The 22,597-nt window shown below is 41.5% G+C and overlaps 1 protein-coding gene across 4 annotated transcripts in view; it reads right to left on the bottom strand.

Annotated features, from left to right (window-relative positions):
* Positions 1-18,911, bottom strand: part of LOC101173776 (talin-2) — an 88,244-nt gene extending 69,333 nt beyond the window's left edge. For all 4 annotated transcript variants that reach the window (XM_011492750.3, XM_011492756.3, XM_004067398.4 and 1 more), the window contains exon 1: positions 18,728-18,911. The gene's annotated coding sequence lies outside the window, so the exon portion shown is untranslated. The remainder of the gene's footprint in view (positions 1-18,727) is intronic.
* Between the last annotated feature and the right edge of the window lie 3,686 nt (positions 18,912-22,597).

Raw genomic sequence — 22,597 nt, 5'->3', positions numbered from 1 at the left:
TCAGGCGTGGAGTCGTCAGGCGTGGAGTCAGGCATGGAGTCTGGCATGGAGTCTGGCATGGAGTCTGGCATGGAGTCTGGCATGGAGTCTGGCATGGAGTCTGGCATGGAGTCTGGCATGGAGTCTGGCGGGTCGGGCCAGCAGTCAGGCTCTGGCGGGTCGGGCCAGCAGTCAGGCTCTGGCGGGTCGGGCCAGCAGTCAGGCTCTGGCGGGTCGGGCCAGCAGTCAGGCTCTGGCGGGTCGGGCCAGCAGTCAGGCTCTGGCGGGTCGGGCCAGCAGTCAGGCTCTGGCGGGTCGGGCCAGCAGTCAGGCTCTGGCGGGTCGGGCCAGCAGTCAGGCTCTGGCGGGTCGGGCCAGCAGTCAGGCTCTGGCGGGTCGGGCCAGCAGTCAGGCTCTGGCGGGTCGGGCCAGCAGTCAGGCTCTGGCGGGTCGGGCCAGCAGTCAGGCTCTGGCGGGTCAGGCGTGGAGCCGAGCTCAGGCGGGTCAGGCGTGGAGCCGAGCTCAGGCGGGTCAGGCGTGGAGCCGGAAGTGGGGACCGGTCGGGGTTCCGGCGGAACCCCCCTGGAAGCCGGGACGGGTCGGGGCGCAGGCGGCACCCCCCTGGAAGCCGGGACGGGTCGGGGCGCAGGCGGCAACCCCCTGGAAGCCGGGACGGGTCGGGGTGCAGGCGGCAACCCCCTGGGAGCCGGGACGGGTCGGGGTGCATGCGGCAACCCCCTGGGAGCCGGGACGGGTCGGGGTGCAGGCGACAACCCCCTGGGAGCCGGGACGGGTCGGGGTGCAGGCGGCACCCCCCTGGGAGCTGGGATGGGTCGGGGTGCGTCCGGGACCACCACTGAACGTGGTTGTGGTGCATCCGGGACCACCACCGGAACATGACGGGGATGGGGTGCATCTGGCACCACCACTGGAAAGCGATGTGGTGCGTGCCGGACCACCTCTGGAACAGGAAGGGGACGGCGGGGACGGCGGGGACGACGGCGACGACCCCCCCTCAGGGCAAGACGGCTCCCTGTGAAGTCCAGGTGGCTCCCACTCCAGGCATACGAGGCAAACTGGGCCTGGTCGAAAACCCAGTAAGACCTCGTGCGCTCGGCTTCCTGACAATAAGCCTCTAGGAGCTGCATGTCCCGCTCTGCTGGGTCCAAAAAATATGGTTGGTCCATTCTGTCATGGTGCAGGGTGGCTTGAGAGCCGGTTGGACCCAGACGCAGAGGCGGAGGCATGAGGATCAGGGGCAAAGGGGTTTAATGCGAAACACAAACGAAAAGCGCTGCAGAGCAGGATCTCAGAACTGAAACATAACTCACTGTGACGTGGCAAGAGAACAAGGAACTTGGCATGACAAGACGAGAACACCAGAACAGGAACACTAATGGACCAACACAGGAGGAAGGCAGAGACAAGACTTAAATACAGACAGGGCAGACAAGACACAGGTGGACACGATCAGGGCTGATGGGGACCAAAAGAAGTAAAACTCAAGAAAACAGACAAGACAGGAGACTTTCAAAATAAAACAGGAAACAGAAACAAGACAGAACAAGGACCAAAAACAAGACAAGTTCAAATCATGACAGTATATGCTTAAATACTTAATCAATGGTATTTTTTAACAGTTTGTACAAAAGTAAAATAATGCATACAATCATGCTTCACGTTCTCCTATATAAGGAATAAAGTTTCCACAAGATGAATTACACTTTTTGGTTTTCTTTGGCCATCATAAGAACATCCTCATGTTCAGTTTAGTAGGTTTTTTTGTCTCAGTGTGGGCCTTCTTGTGTGTGTGTTGGATTTTGTCCAGAGCAACCCCCTCAGACTTAGAGGAAAGACTTACAAGGACCACAGTTTTCTTTAGTCATGTGAGGTAATGCTTCTTGATCTTCTATCAAGAGGTTTTCTTTAATTCGAGTGCTCACATTCTGTTCCCCTTGGTCTAGTCAGCACTTTCCAGTGATTCATTCCTTGGTTTATTGCTATTTAATCTGTGAGATGTTTTCCTCTTATGCACTGAAATTGGTTCAATTCAAAGCTCTTTTAATTAAACCCATAATAAGCATTTATTACAGCTAATTATAATAAAAGTAGACAGAAATATCAATAAAAGGTAATTAGTCCAATTAGGGCCTGTGGCAACAGCATTGTTTCCATGTTTACAGGTCATGCTAGGTCTGAATTACATTAGCTAAATGTTAAAGGAAGATTGGCTCACACAAGTTGTCTAAAAAAATCTATTCTCGTTACAACTCTTCTTTACAGCTGTATCTGTTTACAAGACATAAAAATAAAACGAAAGCTCAGCTGCACTAAGCCCAAAATGTAGAATGACGGCATGCCTGCTAGTAATTCCAAAAACTGTTAAACTCAGTGTCATTCTGTATAGCATAACAGGGCGTTCTCATTACCTTGAGATGGACTTTGCTGGCAAATGCACATGTTGATAGCAGTGGTTGCTACCAAACCGTGCATGGAGATGAACAAAGGTGTGGTCCCCCAACCCAATGGTTTGTAATAACTGTTTAACATTGGAGCTTTAGCTCCAGAGTTAACATTCTTTCGACTCTTTAACCATTTACGCAATTAACGCAATTCCATTGAAATCTGAAGCAAATAAAGTGTTGCTTATTCATGTAAAGCCAATTTTCTTTTCATAGGAATCAGCTGACACATGTCAATCATGTAATAGTCAAAGAGCTCCGGTGTGTCAAAGAGCATGTTTTATTTAGGCGTCACCAGCGACAGCTCCAATGTGATGCTATGTTCATAAAAGGCATGTGACACATGTTTAACAATGTGCTAAAAGTGCCATGTTCATACTTGTTTGCAACATGTTTGTAACACATACAAACAGTGCAGGGATTCTTCTTCTTTTTCAACTACATGTCCGCCACTTAGAATTGGAAGAGGTTTGGTGCGAAATGTTGAAGCAGTGCAAATCTCATGAATCTCGCTCCAGGCTTTTTCTTTCACAGATATATTCTGATATTTCAAAGACTTTGTGTCCTACATTCCTCACCAGGCACAAACTGTAATTATTAATTTCTCCTCCATTATCAATTTTCAAACGGTTGGCACTTCCGTGAATGAAAAGGGACGCCATCTTTTCATCACTACTAAAACTGAGTCCCTGATTGGTCAAATTTTGACTTGATTTAACTTTTAATAGCTGAGTGTTTAGTAGGTAGAGCCCTAAAATACTCATAGAAACTTGTGTTGCGACGAGTGAACATGCGAGTTTTGAACGCAGAAGCCAGAAACATATATTAACATAGACTTTTCATTGGATGCGGTTGCTTGAATGCGCCATGCCGATGGCGTTGTGATAGTAGCTTTAAAGGGTTAAGCCAGTTTGAAGTCACATTGGTAAAATGCCAACCCGACTTATCTGAAATGCAAACGTTAAACTTGTGTAGTAGCGAGTCTTTCCTAGCCAAATCTTAACTAAGATTTTTTTTAAATTACATAAAATAATAGAATATCTGAATCGCATTAGACCAATATCACTAATGAAAAGAAGCCTCCATAGCAAAATATTCCATAATACATTTCTCCTTTAAACGCTTGGTAAATGTGTAAAGCTGATGTGCTTTCTTTCATAGTCATTAGGACAAGTGATCCATAAAAAAGAAAAACCGAGTTGTGTAGCTGTCTGCCCATTTATCTTTTACAAGCTACAATAAATCATCAAAGGCTCATTTTAAAAGCCATGTCTCAGTCTGGCAGCTCTGCAGATTAGAACCAACCAACCCTCCTCTTGAGCTGCTGATCTAACCTTCTTTAGCATCTCAGCCGCCTGGTTATGAGAGTCCTATGACCTGCTCATTGACTGGACAGCTGCTAGTAGGCATTTAACACTACATTACTGTACTTCCAGCTGAACTGGCTCAAAAAATCCAATACAGTAAAGAGATCTACTTTTCAGCACATTTTAATTAGAGAAAGTGGCCTTATCTTTTTTCACTGCAAGCTTTTGCAGTCAGTGTTAGCTCATGTATGAAAAAAAACACTTTAATTTAAAGGATAACCTAATATTCAAACAATTTCCAAGAAAGTAAGATAACCAAGAAACTTAAACTGATTTATAAAGCAGACACTCACTAGAGAGAGGAGAGAGGAGGGGGGAGGTGATGGGAGGTGAACCCCTACACCCTTAACAGGGTTGTGACTGTCTGTTATGGGTGAACAATTCAGCCTCTCTAAGCCCAGTTTGTCCAAGCTTTCTAGAAAGTGAATGGCTGACCACCTGCTTGCCAGCTCTATTGTTCGGAGCAGACAGAAGCCACTCCCATCTCACCTCAAACTCTTCAGTCTGAATGGTTTAGTAAGTCGAGCAGCAAAAACATTTAAGAGTGATGACTGCAGCCCATTTACAGTAGCCGGTGACTTTCAAGTCAGCCTTCAATAAAATCGTCTGCAAGGTCTGGTTTACTTCTAATTTCTACTGATACCATTGAGAAATATTTCATCAAGATGGTAAAAAAAAACACTTATTACAAATTGTAATGTGGTCCTATTATATCTATGTAATTGGTAGTTGGTGTGCACATTGAAATAAAGCCTAGAAAACCTGTCCCACTTTGTCTGTGTGGCTGAGTCTCAGTCAATGTGCTGATACTCGTGAGAGCCACGGGAAAGAGAAGATGAAACGGAAATAGAGGACAGAGAAATTAATAGAAGGCTAGATAAGGCGTGCAGAAGAAAAAGGGAAAGAGATTGAGTTTAGGTCTAAAAAAGAGTGGTGAAGAGGCAGACGGGAGGGGTGCCACTGCCCCTTTGGCTGGGTCAGCAGACTGGAGCTGCTTCCATGACCGCTTATCTTAAGCTGGTATACCACAATCCCCCCCAAAAAAAAGCCCAAACACAAGAGGAAAGGAGGAGACCAGCTTTTAAAAACTAAAAAAAAGGCTGCAAAAAATGTGATTCTTTGAAAATAAAAGCATTTATACCAGCCCAATATATTCTATTAAACTCCTGCGGCTTAAAATACTCGTTTAACAACCTGTAATTTTAAAGAAAGATGCATTCACTGAGTTATTACTCAGTTAACTATCTGGAAAGGAATATGTAAAATAAAAAAGGCATTACAAACAAGCTGATTTTTAGATTTGTTTTAGTAAAATAATAGATCACAGTAAATTAATAAATTCTTGAATTCTGCTTTGAGGCCTCTTGCGTCTCTTCTGCTATCTGTACTTAGGCGTCCTGTATTTACTGAGAATTTCTCAGGCAAAAGATTCTTTTCAATGCCATTTCCAGTTTCAGCTTTTTTTTTATTAAAATAATGTGATGCACTTTATTCGTACGACACTGAAAGAAAGAACTGAACTATATGATAAGATCAGTAGACACATAAAAAAATGCTGAAAAATAAGAAAGAAGGTAGTCATCTGATCTGGGAGAAACTCCCCTGTAAAGCACTTAGCATACAATTAGAAGATCCATCCATCTTCTTCCGCTCAGCAGACTTCCCTCACCTCGGCCACTTCCTCCAGTTCTTCTGGGGGGACCCCAAGGTGTTCCCAGGGCAGGCGAGAGACGTAGTCTCTCCAGCGTGTCCTGTGTCTTCCTGGGGCCTCCGCCCAATGGGACATGCCCGGAGGCGTCCAGGAGGAATCAGGACAAAACGTGAACTGACCACCCTGAACTGGCTCCTCTCAATGTGGGGGAGAAGCAGTTCTACTCAGAGCTCTCTCCGGGTAACCGAGCATCTCACCCTATCTCTAAAGTAGCGCCCAGTCACCCTAAGGAGAAAACTCATTTTAGCCGCTTGTATTCGAGACCTCACTCTTTTGGTCATGACCCAGAGCTCATGACCATAGGTGAGAATTGGAACGAAGATCGACTAGTAAATTGAGAGCTTTGCTTTCTCTCTTCACCCCAATGGACCGGTACAGCGACCGCATAACTACGGACACTGCTCCAATCCGTCTGTCAATCTCATGCTCCGGTTTTCCATCATTTGTGAACAAAGCCCCAAGATATTTGAACTCCTACACCTGAGGTAAGAGCACTTCACCCTCCCAGAGAGGCAAACTACCTTTCTACAGTCAAGAACTATGGCCTCAGATTTAGCGATGCTGACCTCATCCCAGCCGCTTCACACTCGGCCACAAACTGCCCCAATGCATGTTGGAGGTCCTGGCTCGCTAAAGCCAACGGGACAACATCATCTGCAGAGAGGAAATCCTGTGGTCCCCCTCCGGCCCTTGGCTGCACCTAGAAGTTTTATACATAAAAACTATGAACAGAACCGGTGATAAAGGGCAGCCCTGCCGGAGTCCAACATGCACCGGGAACAGGTCTGACTTACTGCCGCCTTTGTGCCCCAAGCTCTTTCACCAGTCATACAGAGACCGGACAGCCCTCAGAAAGGTTGCTTGGACCCCATACTCCCAGAGCAGCCTCCACAGGATACCACGGGGGACGTGGTCAAACACATTATCCAAATCCAATTAGAAGATAAACTACTTTATTCATTACCAGAAAATACATCTCTATTGTTTTTTTGTGCATGTTTTTGTGCTCGTTTGCAGATGCAAGTCATTGCATTTCTGTCCAAATGCAAACCGTTATTTCCATTAACTGTACACATGGATGTAACTGACATCTACCATCATACCTTTAAAATGATGAGAAATAAATGGTAGGCTGCGGAAAATGAGATCATTCTAAAGGGCTCTCATGCATAAACAGTGTGACAGACTCTGTATAAATGGATAGGGTATGGAGGAAAATGTCATTCCTTCATTTGGTTTGCTTTCACAAATGCGAGTCTTGAAAAAGAACTAAAGCTTGGAACAGACCAAACTGTCAAGGAAGAAAATGGCTAAAAACAGCTCCTTTGTTAGCAGTTATATCTGAAATCTACCTGGATGAATGAAAATCTACACAAACAAGCTGCTTGTTAGGGAATGATGTTTGCTGAAATGAAAAAAAGAGCATTAAAAAAAAAAAAGTAATCCAACCACCATTTCAATAGGTGCCTTCACCTTCTCACTACAACAGTTTGCTCACAAGACCTTTTTAATAATTCATTAATCTTTGGATTCATGCTGTGCTGGTTGGCTTCCTATTCATAATGCACTGGGTTTGGTTTACTGATGCAGTTTAGACTTGAGTGAAACACACCAGTGTATACTCACAAGTGAACCATATCTACTCTAAGATGGATCAGTTTGCTTGTGTTGCTCTGCATCCCAGCTAAGGTTAAGCGTTTGTACTAGTGCACTCTGATGCACAGCAATACCACTGCATGGAAAATGAGAAGAAAATGGATCCATCAGTAACTACTGATCAGTATGGTTAGGTTTAAATAGACTATTTCAATGCATTTTTCAGTAATCAAATCAATAAAGGTCTTCTTTACTTTTAAAGCAGTCTTGTGTTTTTGCAGAAACAAACAGCGTTTCATTCAATTTTTCAAAACAAAAATTCATTATTTAAAAAAATGTAGCTAAATCAATATTTATATTTAAATTGAATCATGTTAAATTCAGATTGAACTGTGAGCTTGGGGTTTCAAGTCAAAACGGTTAAGTCCTTAAGCAGTGACATCTGCCATACTGACAAGAAAGGAAAAGAAAAGAAATGAAGAAGAGAAGCAGTCGGTCCTCCTTGTTCCATCTAAATCACATAGGGACTGGTGCCTGGCCTGCACCCAACAATTATAAAATAGAAATGTATATGTGCGATTTATGAATCGCACATAACAGAGAAAATTTCCTATTTGAAATCTACAGCACCTAATCCATGGTGGCAGAAGATAGTTTGGTTGAAATTATTGCAGATGAGATTGTAAATGTATAAATTCAATAAACATTTCCCTTTATGAGGCAGACTGCTGTCTGCATAAAAGCACATTCTGGTGGTAAAAGCATGTGTAAACTCATCATCCTTCTTGGCAGATAGTAAACCAACAAAAAAAGCACAGTCACCACCATCATGGGAGTAGATTACTGGCATCATTTCATGCAACATGAGTTCAACCTTTCAGTTTTTAGGCAACTTTAGGTAGCCATGTCTAAAAAAGCCGCAATAATCAGTCAAAGAATCCTTCAGTCCTGGAAGACGGTGAGAAAATAGCAGAATAGCCTTGAGGGGGTCCATGTGAAAAATACAGAATACTGATTCCAAGACATCTAAACCAAGCAGTGTGCATTTGCCTCAATTGCTGCTCGATTCAAAACAAGTTGAAAGGAGGATGTGAAATGCACAACAGCATCAAGTATTCTACACAGTCAGTTTGCAGAGGAACATTCACCTGCTCCCACTGCTGCATGGAAATACAACAATTCAGTCACACGGGGAACAGATGAAATCTTTAAAAAGGCAAATCCCACCTCTCCATTGACAGTTTGTAAACTGTGTTTTAATGTTTACAGTGCAGTTTCTGACGCTGGACCTGTGCATGAAGGCTCCATACAGAGAAAACAGCAGTACGGTAAGTGGCATTAGCGCAGCAACCAAGCAAACATTAATGATCTAACTAAGAGTATGACTAATTACAACTAAGTCAGTCTTTAGACAGAGTTTCGTGTTCAGGAACAGGTCGAGTATTTTTTCTGGGGTCTTTTTCTGCTCTGCAAAGTTAAGTAACAAGGCTGTGTGGACAAGGCTGGCATTTTAGCCCGAGTTCAAAAGTCGGTTCATCCAGCAGAGGAATCCGACAATGCAGCATTTGTCTCTGTTTCAGCAACAGAACAATCTCCCTGCACACATGCTGAAATGAAACGAGAAGCAGCTGCAACAATATTACAGAAAAAAAAAAACAACATTACAGAAAACAGGAGGAAGCTGTTTAATTGCAGAGTAAAGACAAAGTTAATTTACCAATCTAAAAAGCATTTCTTATTTTGTAGCAATGTCAAAATTTTCTAAAAGGCATCAAATCCTGAGTTTTTTTTAGTTAAATTAAATAAAAAACACAATACCTGAGGGTTATCAGTAAGGTAAAAAATCCCTCATTTTTATTGCTTGTGATAGGCAAGTTATCTAGTACAAATAATTCTATGTTTGTGAAGTAAAGTGTCATTAATAATATTATAATCCATTGACTGTGTATGAAAACTGGACTGAGCTACCCCCTCCCACCTCACGTTACAAACAAGCCGGTACCAAAAACCCCAAATCCCTGCAACCTTTTTTAAACATGTTCTTGCTGATGTTATTTTTCTTCATGATACGTTTGCTGTAGTGCAAGTGATTCAAGCCATAAACTGACCAATCAGATGCCTTCATAAAAGTAGGTGACCTCGCGTTAAACGTTTGAAGCATGCGATTGACAGATTCTCCCCCCACTATTTGGAAGGGGTGTGGCCTTCTAACATGCTCACTCCGGATTGGCACAGAAATGTAGACTCGGACCGACACGGACCAATCACGGCTTACTGAGGACGTCTGGTTCCAACATGACGATGAACATATATCGGAAAAATGGCGACTGAATTGACTTCATTCTGTTGGAACTTGAAGTAACTTGAAGCATTTTCTGTTGGTGACAGACATCTCACTCGCTCAGTTCAGTTCTCTCATACAGTCAGTGTTCTGTCCAGAAACAGCAGCAGCCACACATGCAATCACATCCACTTTTTATTGTTCCACAAAAACCTCTGTGCACTTCCCTTTGTTTTTCAATTCTAACCAAGCAGATGAAATGAATCGAACCTTTTCAAACACACACACAAAAAACACACATCTGTCAACTGAAAAAAAAAAGACAGAAAATCTGCTCCAAACTGGTTTCCAATAAAAAGACAAAACCTTTTCTGCTGGGAAAATAAATTGGACCAAAACAGTTAATTAAGGAAAGTTCATTCAAAGCAAAATATAAGATTAAGCGAAACAAATCATGTGACCCAAGAACAGAAAAGTTGTATCAGAACAATACAGTTGTTAATAATAGCAAATGTATTCAAACTTAGACGCAGTCATCTTGTTAAGCAAACTGTCAAAAGCCACTTACACCAGGGAGACGACAGCAGCTACTTTACCATGCGTAACCTAAAAGAGGTAAAACTGCAGCTCATGTGTATTTGTGGACAAACAGAAGGTCCATGCATCTGTCCATCACCAAATCCAAGCGTTTTTGCTGGTTCTACCACAGTCGCTAGAATAATTGGGAGGTTGTCAGCTGTCGAACAAACAAAAAAGCAGACCTTTTTTATATCAATTTGTCACAATAGCTCAAACGAACAAAGTTTAAATGTATTTAAGTTCTTCTCCAGGCCACAAAGTCTCCAAATTGAAACTCGATTCACAGAAGCAGCCCCCTTTCCTCCAAGCAGAGTGCCATCAATATTACACCTGTGTATTTCTCAGACAGTATTATTACCCATCAACCAAATAAAGCCAAATTTATCCAAATGGTTAACGCCAAATCTAACACATGCCGGCTTTCTCAATTACAGAAGATCCACCAAAAAATAAATAAATAAAAATTCAGAGTATAGAGCCTACATGGCAGTGGGTTCCTTTTTTTTTCTGTCCCAATTTCTGCTCCGAGCGCCTGGAAGGAGTCCCATGCACTCTCCCCTAACTAATAAACAAAGAGTGGTTTTCCTTATATAGCTCTACACAACCTCCATGACTTGGGAGCGAAAGTCTGATCCAAACAGAAAGGTTTCGGCCAAGGGCACGGTGCACCGACAGTACGATTACATAACCCCCAAACATTAACAGCCACTTAAAGTGCCATTTTTGGGGTCAGCCATTTGGAGAATTTTGCAGCGTCAGGTTGGATAGATTTCAGAAAACTGCAAAGAACAACAAAATTTAATACTTAAAAAAACAACAGAAGTACATTATTTGGAGCTCAATTGTTATCTAAATAAATACACCTCCTTCTTCCAGTTTGTGATCAAAAGTTAGAACTTGTGAAGCTGCTACATTTGTCACATTTTTAATTAACTTTTTTTCTTTACTGACAAAAAAACACTAAAAGACAAGACACACAATATCTTTGTGTTGGCAGCACGGGGGAGAAAAATATTTTCTACTTCAGTTTCTGTCCTTTTATGGAGAGTAAATATAAATGACTTGGATATTGAGGGAGATCGTCATCCAGCACTCGGGGAAAAAGCAAATCTGAAGGTTTATCAGTTCCTCAAAACTACTTTTGTGCAACTATCAGTAGCAGTTCTGACTTCTATTTTGTTACATTCACTTCTCCTGGCACCCAGGTGGCCTTCAGAGGGGGTTACCCCTGATGGAAATAGGTCCCAAAACATCTGAAGCAAGAATTTATCCTTAAGGCAAAACCAAGAATAGCTTCCCTCAGCTGCAGGAGAAGCAAAAGGGGTGGGGTACATTTGCAGAATGCTCTACTAAACAAAGTTGTGAGCAGACCCTCAGTCATTCCTGGGGAATTCCAACACTGAAAATCTTTTTTTAAAGAAGCAGCAAAATCTCAGAGGCAGAGAACTTGGATAAGAGAACCACGGGTTGAAATGGCAGCATTTGTTCTTGACTTGGGTAATAGCTTCACTTACAACCAGCTGCTGAGGGACCCCCCAGAGGAGCAGGGCAGACATCAAGTGTCTTCATCTCTTCAAAAATGAACGAGTGGGACTTAGGTTTTCATTGCAACCCAGTGCGTGGATGCACACATTAAGTGTACTCTGGGGCTGAAATCACCGTTACTCAAGATCTTGGCACAAAACCTGGAATATTCAAGAACAAATATTATTAGGCATTACCAGCCTGTTGAGTGAAACAGAGCTAGGTATTCCACTTCCTAACTGCAGGCTGTGACTCAGTCTGTCGACACAGCTCTATGTTATAGGGTTCTCCTGTGACCTCTAAGAATCTAAACTCTGTGGTCAGATTAAATCGCCTTAAGCACAGAGAACAAGTGAATGAATGAGGAAGATTTTTGTCACCTAAAGAAGATGGCGATTGAGGAGATATGTGGAAATTACAGGGTGGCTCTTCACACGTGGTTTGGACAAAAGGGCCATCTGGACACTGTTCGCAGCACAGTGTGCTCAAGTGCTGGGAGCAACAGACACCTGATTAGGTTTCATTTCTGCCCTGGTGACTAAGAGGCATGTGCCTCGAGGTGGCAACCATAGCAGCGAGGATCTCTGCCAGAGACGCAGGCCAGTAATAGCTGAAGAGCAACCTGAAACAGAGAAGATTCCCTTTCAGCAAAGGGTTAAGCTGATGGTCCAATTTAAGCAAAACCCCTTAGGTTACGGGCTGGAGCTTCACCGCAAATCTCGGGTTAGCTCAACAGTTTGTAATCCAAATGTTGAATTCAACACAGCTTTAACGATTATTTGTTTCCAGACTCTGCTTCATTAATAAGAGCATTGAAATGAAAGTATAACTATGGTTCTATGCATCCTGCATGGTTGCCAGAGGCCCTCGGGCCCTTCACACCTTTCCAAAATGATGACTAGAGGCTGGGCTTCATGTACAGACCTGCAGTATAAGAGAACAATTGCAAGTAACTGTTTTGTCTTTATTTATTCAACCTGAATACACACAGAACCAATAATTCAATGCTGAAGAACACAGCTCTGTGATCAAAGGCATTCAAATAATTTTATATACAACGATTGACCAATGATCGAATGAAAAAAAAATTATGACCATCCAAGATATTAGGAGACACTATAAAAATAGTAAAAGAAAAAGCAGTTAAGGGTCATTTGAAAACAAAATCGAGGCCATGTGTGGGCATTTCTCAAATTTGATTTTTCTTGAATTTCCTTTAGATTGAAGGTGTGCCATTTAAGCCTAAGAACAAACGTGCATTTGTCCAGTACCATGTTGACGACTAAGTTCAATAACCTTTACATGAAGTGAGCCAACCAACATGTCTGACCTTGTTTCATTACATAACAGCTTTTTCAGGGGGAAAAAGAGCCCATCTGCAATAATCAATAGTTCCTGGCCATTGCTGCATTTTTAGATGGTGCTTGTATACCACCACACTTACAGGTACTGCTTTGTCAGTTTTTACTAAGACCACAGACGGTTAATTGTACACAACCTCAAGACTTCCTGGTTTTATCAAGAACCTTAAGAAGCTTGCTTAAGTGATTTATTTTTCCAAAAGATACATATATGTATATCAGGCAGCAGTGGATGCAGTTTATTTTGTCTTGTGTTGAATGGGAGGAAATTGGTGCTGCATTTTATGCCGTCTTTGTTTAAGTTCACAAACGGTGCTCTCAGGAGTAAACTAAAAACTGAGGCAGAGCAAAGTGAATGGAGAAAAAGAGAAAAAGAAAATACAGTTTCAACAGCTGCTCACTTTGGGACAAAATGTATGAGCTCAGACAAGATAATACAAAAAATATAAGGCGGCAAAGACCCGCTGATCCACTGAGTATCATAGACATAGAAGTACTTGCATTTCTTAACTACACCACATTTAACCATGAGATTTTCCACCATTTTTCAGGGTTTACATGTCTTCATATTGGGCTATCTGTCCCAATAGCATTTAAACTGGAAGGCTTTCCCCTTTTGGTCTACTAAATATTCATGTCGAAGTGACGCCCACTGGAGTTAATTTGCAAGTGAACCAAGATCCAAGTGTTTGGTCCACATCTGACTTTTGGTGAGCTTTCACATTCGCCAAACAAAGAGGACTATCCAAGAAAATGAACTCAAGTAAACCCTGACTCTGGGGACAAATGCTGCATTGCACTTTGTTTGATAGGGTTACAGAAGTCGTGATGAAAAAGCTCTTCTCTCTATTAAAAAAAAAAAAAAAGCACAATATATTCTGTTAGAAATATCAAATTTCCTATATATTTTTAAGGCAACACTTTCAATTTAAACCCAAAAAGTTGTGGTGTTTCTATGACAACCATCCAGGTTTTTTATTTTATTTCAAACTGCTCATGCTCAGAAACTAGTGTTTTGGAGCAGCACGTGATCTGAATAGTATCAAGGTAAAGGTCTGTGTGTGCCGAAACACATACAGAGAAAGAAAGAAAAAAAAAGAAAAAACAGCAGGACTACAGTTGCTCAGTCTGCAAAGCACACTTCTTGTTTAATTATTAACCTTAAGTCATGCTGAGTATTTTAAACAATTTAATTAGTGAGGCCCAAAATGTGCAGAGAGATTGTGTGGTTCCAGCAGACTGCTGCTGTGCCAGAATCCTCTTGTGATGCAATCTTAGACGGGATGGTGTAGGAGGCAGGCAGTGAGAGCATTGTAGGAGGTGGGGACAAAAGACAAAAGATAGATAGCTTTGGCTGCATTCATGCACGCAGCATTCAGACCAGACCCCAAAAACCCATCATCAAGTTGTGTAAATAAATACCATCATTTTTCTCTCAAAATGCATTTACACGTTTAGACTTTTATGGATGTCTTCTATCAAACAACATATTTGGTCAAAATCTTATCACGTGTCAATACAGTGATTTCCTATCAGTGTTTTCAAGCCCAACATTAAGAAAAAGGATCAAATGCTTTTTTTTTGTTCTGTCTTATGTCTCCAAGCACTATACCAATGGAGACACAGAGGCCTTTCTCACGGGAATTCCAAGGCGAAATCTTGTAGTTTGACTCTTGTGTTTAAGGTTACACATGCCTAAGGTGATCACAACAGAGTATGACATTCCTAGATGGAGTTAACTTGAACTAAATTAGAAAAATGTGTGTGCCAAAGCAGTTTGTGCCAAAAAAATGTGTTTATCTCAAAGTTTAACTGATTGAAACAAAAATATTGTACATTTTGTTGTCCTGTATATAATATTATATAATGTTTAGTTGCATTTTCTTGTGATGCAGTCGAGTTCTTGATGCATTATTCAAGACAACAAGAGAATTTCAGTTTGCCAGTACCTCTGATCCCCATTTTTCTATACTTTTTGGAAAAAGGCGCTTCAACCAATTTCCTGTGAGTAACTTAAAGTGCCTGACCTTTTCCAAATAGTTTCATAAAAGGCTTTTTCACTTGGCCCTGACTAAGCTCTAGTTACTGTCAATACCAGACAACACAAAAACACCAGATGCATCGAATAAATATTATAAATGTAAGGACATTTACCATACATACGCTAGATTGTTTCTTTGGCAATAATCACTAAAAAAGTATTTTAAAATGTAACCCCTTAAAATGGTGCCACATTTGTAAGGAACATGATTTAGTGGGATTAGCAGGAGAGCTGAATTATGTAAATTGATGATGTTTTGATTTTGTAGAAGCACCAGGATGCAAGTCATTAACTGCTTTTGTTCTTTTGATGCACAGAATACAGTAAGCTTTTAATTTGGTAAAGAAAATGTCTTCATGCATAAGATCTGCCCATGCACACACAAAAAAAAGAAAGAAAAATCTCCCTGCTTTATCACATTTCCAGAATGTTCGAAAACACGTTATTTTCCATTAAAGAGCAAAAATGGTTTCGCTTGCATTTGTTTACCAATATGCAAGCTACAGATTTCTTCTATGTTTGAATCGCCTCATGAAATTACATTCATAAAGCCCCAGATTAAGAGCACTACAGTGACACGGTTTATAAACATAAGTGTATGCGGTTAATCCTTAATCTCTGACCTTCCTCTGCCAATTTCTCTAAAACATGATGACTAAAACACTCATTTTGGACCATTATCACCCAAATAATCCAAACTACAATAATTACTTTAGTAGAACTCAGATGCTTGGTTACCACCCTCTAAACCACCTCCAAACACATCTTTCAGACTAACGAGATCCATAAAACATGGAATTATCTCCAGGGTCTGAAAGAAGAAAACAAGTCGACAAAGACCATCTGAAGTTTAATAACCTTTTAATTACTTTGGAGCATGTTCTGAACCTTTGTTACTGCAAGTGTCCCCCAGTGGTCTTTTAATTATATTTATAACATTTTTAACCAAAATCTAAATTCGGTGTTGTTTTCTAGGACACAATTTCTGCAGAATGGCAGTAGTACATTAGAAATTCACCTGCAGGAGTTGTGGGCAGGACTTTTAGTGAAGAGTAAGCCCACCCTCTTCCCCCATCATCAACCGTTTACATGCTCCCCTGCCATCTTACAGCCCCTCACAACCATAGCTTAACATGACAGATGTAACAGAAATGGCGAGCAATTTCAAAGCAATTTCAGCCGTACAGTTGAGATCCAGATTCCAGCTCAGACAAGGAAAACGAAGACGTTCATGGATCTATTTGTCTACAAGCAAATGCATCAGAATGGAGCAGAGCAGGGAGCTCGTGGCTTACCGTTGTAGCTTCTATGTCACATCTACAAGTCTTTTTAAACTGCTTTTTTTTGGTCTGCTCCTGATTTTGAAGATTTTAGGGTTTTGATTGACTGATTATGACTGATCTCGCTAATCCACAAACAAAATTCAAAGTGGCAAATAGATCATGAGTACCAAGGTTGGGCAGCCCTTGCCTTACTTGGACACTCCTTCATGAAATAGTAATGACCTAAACTGCACAAGCCAGCCATGCCTCTGCAAATCTGACCAACATGGATGATTAGACACCTGACACTTGTTTTTTTGTGTTTCTGACAGCCAAACAGGGCTACCTGCAGGAGTACAGCTGCCTCCAAACAGAATATTCCCTCCTCGCCTGTGAAAATGTCATTATGGCTTGCTCATCGCTTCCTCTCGGTGCCCACCAGACATGACAGAGGCTTGTTTTCTTGCAGAACAAAGAGACAGATCAATAAATTAGCCATGCGTAGCTAAAGAGCAACCCCGCTGAGATTGCCCTTAAGGGTCCAGGCATTTCTCACGCCACACAACAACGTAGATGAGTATAAGAAATATATCCACATATTTGTTTGCATTCTGCAGAATCCTGTTCCTGTTAATCCAAGTTAGCTGTGGTGCTTTTTACACACACAGTCTCCGAAGGCTTCCTCTGATTTACCACGCTTCCCGTAAAGTCATCCCTGCACCTTTTCACTTTAAGAGCTCCCCAGCAAAGAGAATCTGTTGATGATTCTGCTTTGAAAATTACTAATAGCATAATGGATGCATAAAAGCTATCTTCAAAAGGTCAGTGCAGTTAGTAATGGGAGAAAAAGGCTCCTGACTGCTAGATATGTCAAGAGAGCCAGATAGAGTTTGGTCAGTTAAATAAATGATTGGTGCTGTAGCCGGTGGCGGAGCTGCATACCAAGCAGGTGCAGAGGCAGCGGCGGTGGCGGCTGATGGCAGAGTTAAGCGTGAGGCTCTGGAAAATGATATTTTCACACAGATGAAACAGAGTCGTAACCGCGCACAGATGAAGGCGCACAGGCCCGGCTCATTAGACAGGAGCTGCCATTTTGAAGGGACACATTTGAACATGGAACACCTTAAGGTGCTGTGGCCTCACCCGGTGCTGCTTGGATCTTCCTCGCACACTCAGCTCTACTTTTTAATGCGTTTGACTCCCACTGAAACACGATCCTGGCAGCCTTGCAAATGGATGTAAACACAGGAGCAGACCTTAGATACACCTGGAGGATGCGTTTCAGAATGGGAAGGAGTGCACTTGATCCCAGGGCATTAAACAAACAATGGATCTTGGAGTCTGTGAAGCCATGCATCTTCTTATGACAAGCCAAGGTTTACACACCAGGATGGGAGAATGTGTGGGGTATGAGGGGGCTTTAATGGGAGGGATTTTTGCCCCTGAAACTGCCAAAGAGACTCAATCACTCTACAAACATTTTACAGGCTGCTCCCATCTCACATGGCCCGTCGCTACAGCTTCCCGGTGGACTCACAAACCACGCTCGGGGCACTGGAGCTGTAAATTCAATGGCTGTTGATGGATCAGCAATACTAGTACCCATGAAAGGTATTGATCCCTGTGCAGAAACTTGGCACACGTGGAGGTAATCAAACACAGTCTGTGGCCAGACAGGGGGAGGGGGCTCACATGGTTTTCTGTAGTAAGAGCAGCATGTGATCTGAGGAATTTTCAAATAGGTTTGAAAAGGGGAAAAAAAGGGGTGTGGCAGCCAGCTTAGCATCCATCTATCTATCCTCTCCATTCATTCTCTGCTGGAGTGGACATGCATTTGTTTGCATTTCTCCTTACAGGTTTGCTGAAGGGGGTTGCAGGAAGAAAATGGGGTGTATGCTCTGGATACGGCCCCAGAAAAGGACGCTTTCTATTCCGTCCATGCACGCAACAACAATGATGGGTCAAATCAATTATCCCAAAGCAGTCGCGCGCCTCTCAGGCGCCCGTCTCCAAACTAAACTAAAGTTGGAAACGATCGCCTTTGGCATTGGTGGCAGCTTGACTGACATGGAAACATGGCGGAGGCTTTTTTTTCTCTCTCCTCCGGCCGGGGCGCAGTGCAATTCCCACGAGCAGCCTCTCAGTCCGTGAACTCTGCATGCTTCTTTGACTCCCCACGCTCACCGCAACGACTGTTCATGCGCGTAACCCCACGGCGTGAAGCGCAGAAGCTTTGCCAGATCATGGTTACGATTAAATACCCCCAAACTTACCAAAAGACCCCCCGCAGCGTAAAGTCCCTTACGATGATAATATTGCCAATCATCTACAACAAGTTCCCCGTTTTCAATGAGCATCACAGCAACTTTGGGTAAAAATGTATGAACCAGTCCTGCAGCACAGGAGAACCCACGCGGAGACACAGTTTGGGTATTTTCTCTTTCTTTTTTTATGTTTTCTTTAAGCTTGGCCGCATAGCAGGTCAGACAGCTCCCCGTCCGTCTGCTGGCTGCGGGGGAGATGGGCACGATAGAAAGCCGATTACATGATTTCTGCACGCTTACCTCCAGATGCTCTACTAGGGCACCAACCGTCCGAGCCAGCCCCGGGGAGACGCGCATGAGCCGGCGGAGAGGCTGCCCCGCTCCCGGCGCTCAGATATCCTGCGCTGCTCGGGGAAATTTCCGAGTGTCCGGGCAGCGTGAGAGAGCGGCGGCTGCTGCCTGGATGTGTGTGTGTGTGTGTGTGTGTGTGTGTGTGTGTCTGTGCGTGTGTGTTTAAACTGGGAGTGGGACGAAACGGAAATGCGTCATCAATAATGGCCGTTTTGTAGTTAAATGAACGATGGCTCTTACTACAAATACGGTTTAAATTGGTTATTGCATAGTTTATTCAGCACCAAACGGACCAAGACACTAAATTAAATTATTTATTTTAACATTGTCCTGCTTTGTTTTAATTGAAGGTTAATATTTTTATTTTTGCATAAAGCTGCCTGCAAGACTCTATTAGTAATAGATTACATTCAATAGATGAACAAAACAAAATAATTTAAAAATCGACCCGTAATTCACAGGTAAATAAAAACAATCTTGGCTTTGACACAGATTGTTGCCATAGTAAGATAGCGGCTTTGAAGTAATTGAGCCAATCACAATAAGGAAATGCCACACACGGTTCTTAGAAAATGGGCCGCATTTGGCCCATGGGCCGGACTTTGGACATGTTTGGTCTTTATGTGAGGCAGTATACTTGAAGTTTATTTTTATTCTGTAAAGTTAAAATGTTCCAATTTAGTCTGAAAAGGTATTCAATTTGTATACTTCCTACACTACAAATACATGGTCTATAGTATACTAGCTGTTCTTAAGTATACTTGATAAAATAAACGTCAAGTGCACTACTTATGAAGTTTTTTTCTTTAATTTCTGCAGATTTTCATGAAACACATGTGGTCTGAGAGTGATGCAGAGAAATTTGCTCCTACACAGTGTGGGAGATCATTGTAATTTCTCAATTTCAAGCTGTTCTTCATCTTTTCAGAAAAGTCTCCAGCTAGTTCAAAATGCTGCAGCCAGAGTTCAGATCAAGGCAAGGTCAAACGTCTCCAAATTTAGTAGCCTTTTTTATTTAGTTGTATATTAAAAACGGAATAGATTTTGAAATTACAACACTTACATCTAAAGCTTTAAACAGAAATTCTCTGTCTTATTTCAGAGACCTGAAAGTTACCTCTTTTTTTGTCTCAATCTGCAGCATTTTGATTGTTCTAACCATCGAACTTTCTCAGTTCTGAGGCTAACACCACTCAAACTTTCTCTTTTGATTAAGACAGTAATTAGTTTGTAATGGGTGACCCAGAGTCCCACAACTTTATTTATGTTGAAGGCTTTTTAATGCCAGGATTATTTTTAGAACTCCCTGGGGTTTTTTTTCCAGTCCACCTTAACTCTGCCTGCTCTCTGTCTTTCCCATGAATGTATACGTCTGTTGTTGCAGAACTTGTCTTCCAACAGATGTTCCAGTATTTCCGTGTTTGTCTGCCTCTTTTCTTCCCTCTCAGATCCTCAGCAGTCACAGTCACTCCTACTGAATCTGGTTCTGCTGGAAGTTTTGTCTTACTCTTCATAAAGATGGAGTTTTCCTCTCACAGTACTGATTGTTCAGTACAGAGATGACTCCAAAAAAGTTAATGTAATTTGTTGGTTACTTAATTGGGTTTGTTATTAAACTACAGCCAAGACAATATAGCTTTTTTGAAATGTTTTAATGATCTGGATAAGACTGAACAGTCTGAAATTATTTCAAATGTATTTGATTTTTAACAGTGATAATTATTTTTGCTTGGTTTGGCATTTTTTTTGCCTGTAATTGAACTGATTTCATTTGTGCTTCATATGATAAATATTTCCTGAATTTATAATTAATTTACACCAGTTTTCTGTTATTACAGCTACTCTTAGAAACAGTACATCAGTGCACTCAATCTTTGCCTAAAAACATGTTTTTAAATAGCAACAGATGGGTCTAAAAAAAACGGAAATTTGGCAGATCCGTCATTTCACACACGGGCAATTAACATCACGATGTAACCTGCAGATTTAACATTTCTGATAACAATGTAGAGTTAAAGCAGTGCCCAAATGCCAAAGAGTTTCATGATCTATAAAGTTCATAATCCTGCTCCTGTTTTTTTTATCCAAATTATTGTTTTCAAATCCTTTAGATTATTTCTTTCCACCTAGTCTGTTCAATAACGGAGGAATATGACAAAAGACAAAGGAACAATATTGCCTTAAACTCTAAAAACAAGTGATTTTGTTAGCCTTTAAGTTAGAAGCAAGAAGTCTAAGTCTAAGTTTATCAAGTAGAGGGAAAAAAAGAAGCCCAAACTGCTAATATAAGTCTAATGTAACTTGCAATTTTTAGACAGGATTTTAAGATTTTAAATATTTTTAAATGATTGGAAAATGGAGCAATAACAAAAACTCGAGATGATCTTCCTACACAGCTACAGAAATGATTACAGCTTGTGCTGTCTTTTAAGCCAGCGCTGAAGCAAGAGACCTTGTGAACAGAGATTGATTCTGGCCAGCATCTGGAAATTGAACAATATGCGGATAATATTTTAAACATTATTTACCTTATAGGAGTCAACTGGATTGAGTAGAAACAGAGCTGCACCGTTTAGTAAGGATATAGTTGGATAAAATCAAAGTTTAGACGAGGAGAGGTAAAAGCTTAAAGATGTGACCCCAACAGGAGCAGGATGGCCACAGCTTAATTCCAGACATGCTTATGGAAGCCCTTTACTACTGACAAATCACTTAACACTGTCTGTCCTTTTGCCACACGCCAAGGTCTGTCTGCTTCTTTGAGAAGCATAAAGGTCTGGAAAGGGGGTGGGGGGCATACAACTAATTAAGGTGTTTGTAACTAGGTAGCAAGTTGTTTAAATAGACAGTGTCTAGAGCCTTCTTTGGAACATGGAAGTTTTATTTTAGAGAAATGTCGCCACCTTGTGGCTACATATAGTCAGTGCAGATTCCCCTAAAGCCTAAATCTGTTCCATAAGAAAACCAGTCATCATAACAAAAATAACTTACTGGAAGAAAAATTGTAGATAGTAAATAAAAATGTAGGGGTTAATTACATGAAGAAGACTGTGAAAAAACATTCAAATGACCCAGACTTGTGTCTTTATGGTGATCAGATGCAATAAAATAATATTTAAAATCAGGAAACGATAAAAATGTTTCTGGATTTTGGAGAGAAAAATAAAGTTTACATAAAGACATGGACTGGCTGTAAATCAAATGCATAGGAATGTTCCTTTTAAATAAGTCAGAATGAACATGGGGTGCACAATGGTGTAGTGGTTAGCCCTCTTAACTCACAGCAGGCAGGGTCTGGTTTGAAAACCCGGCTGTTACTTTTCTGTGTTGAGTTTGCATGTTCTCCCTTTGCATGCGTGCGTTTTTTCCACACACTTTAGTTTTTTTTTTTTACCACAGTCCAAAAACATACTACAAAGGGTAAATGTGTCCTTAAATTGTCCATGGGTATGTGTGAGTGTGGCCCTGCAACAGACTGATAACCTGTTCAGTGTACCCAACCAATATTAGCTGGGTAGGCTCCAGCTGTGCGAAAGGGATATAGCGTGTTCTAAAATGGATAGAAAACTGAACATGGATTAGATCAAATTAACCGCTTCACTTCAAAATAATTGTTCAATTTATGACTTAATTATTTTATAATTCATATCAAAACAGTCACTCTATTAAAAAATATATCTACACTGGTTTTCCAGTATTTTGAATGGTGTGAATGTAATTTACTGTTAAGTTTTCCAGGACTGAAGTAAAAGGAGATTCTAATTGTTCAAAAACTACTTTCACGTGTTCATGATGTCTTCAATCTTTTAAACAAACTTC

This window comes from Oryzias latipes, chromosome 3 (genome assembly GCF_002234675.1).
Source record: "Oryzias latipes chromosome 3, ASM223467v1".
Classification (NCBI taxonomy): domain Eukaryota; kingdom Metazoa; phylum Chordata; class Actinopteri; order Beloniformes; family Adrianichthyidae; genus Oryzias; species Oryzias latipes.
This window is presented reverse-complemented; position numbering and strand designations above follow the sequence as displayed.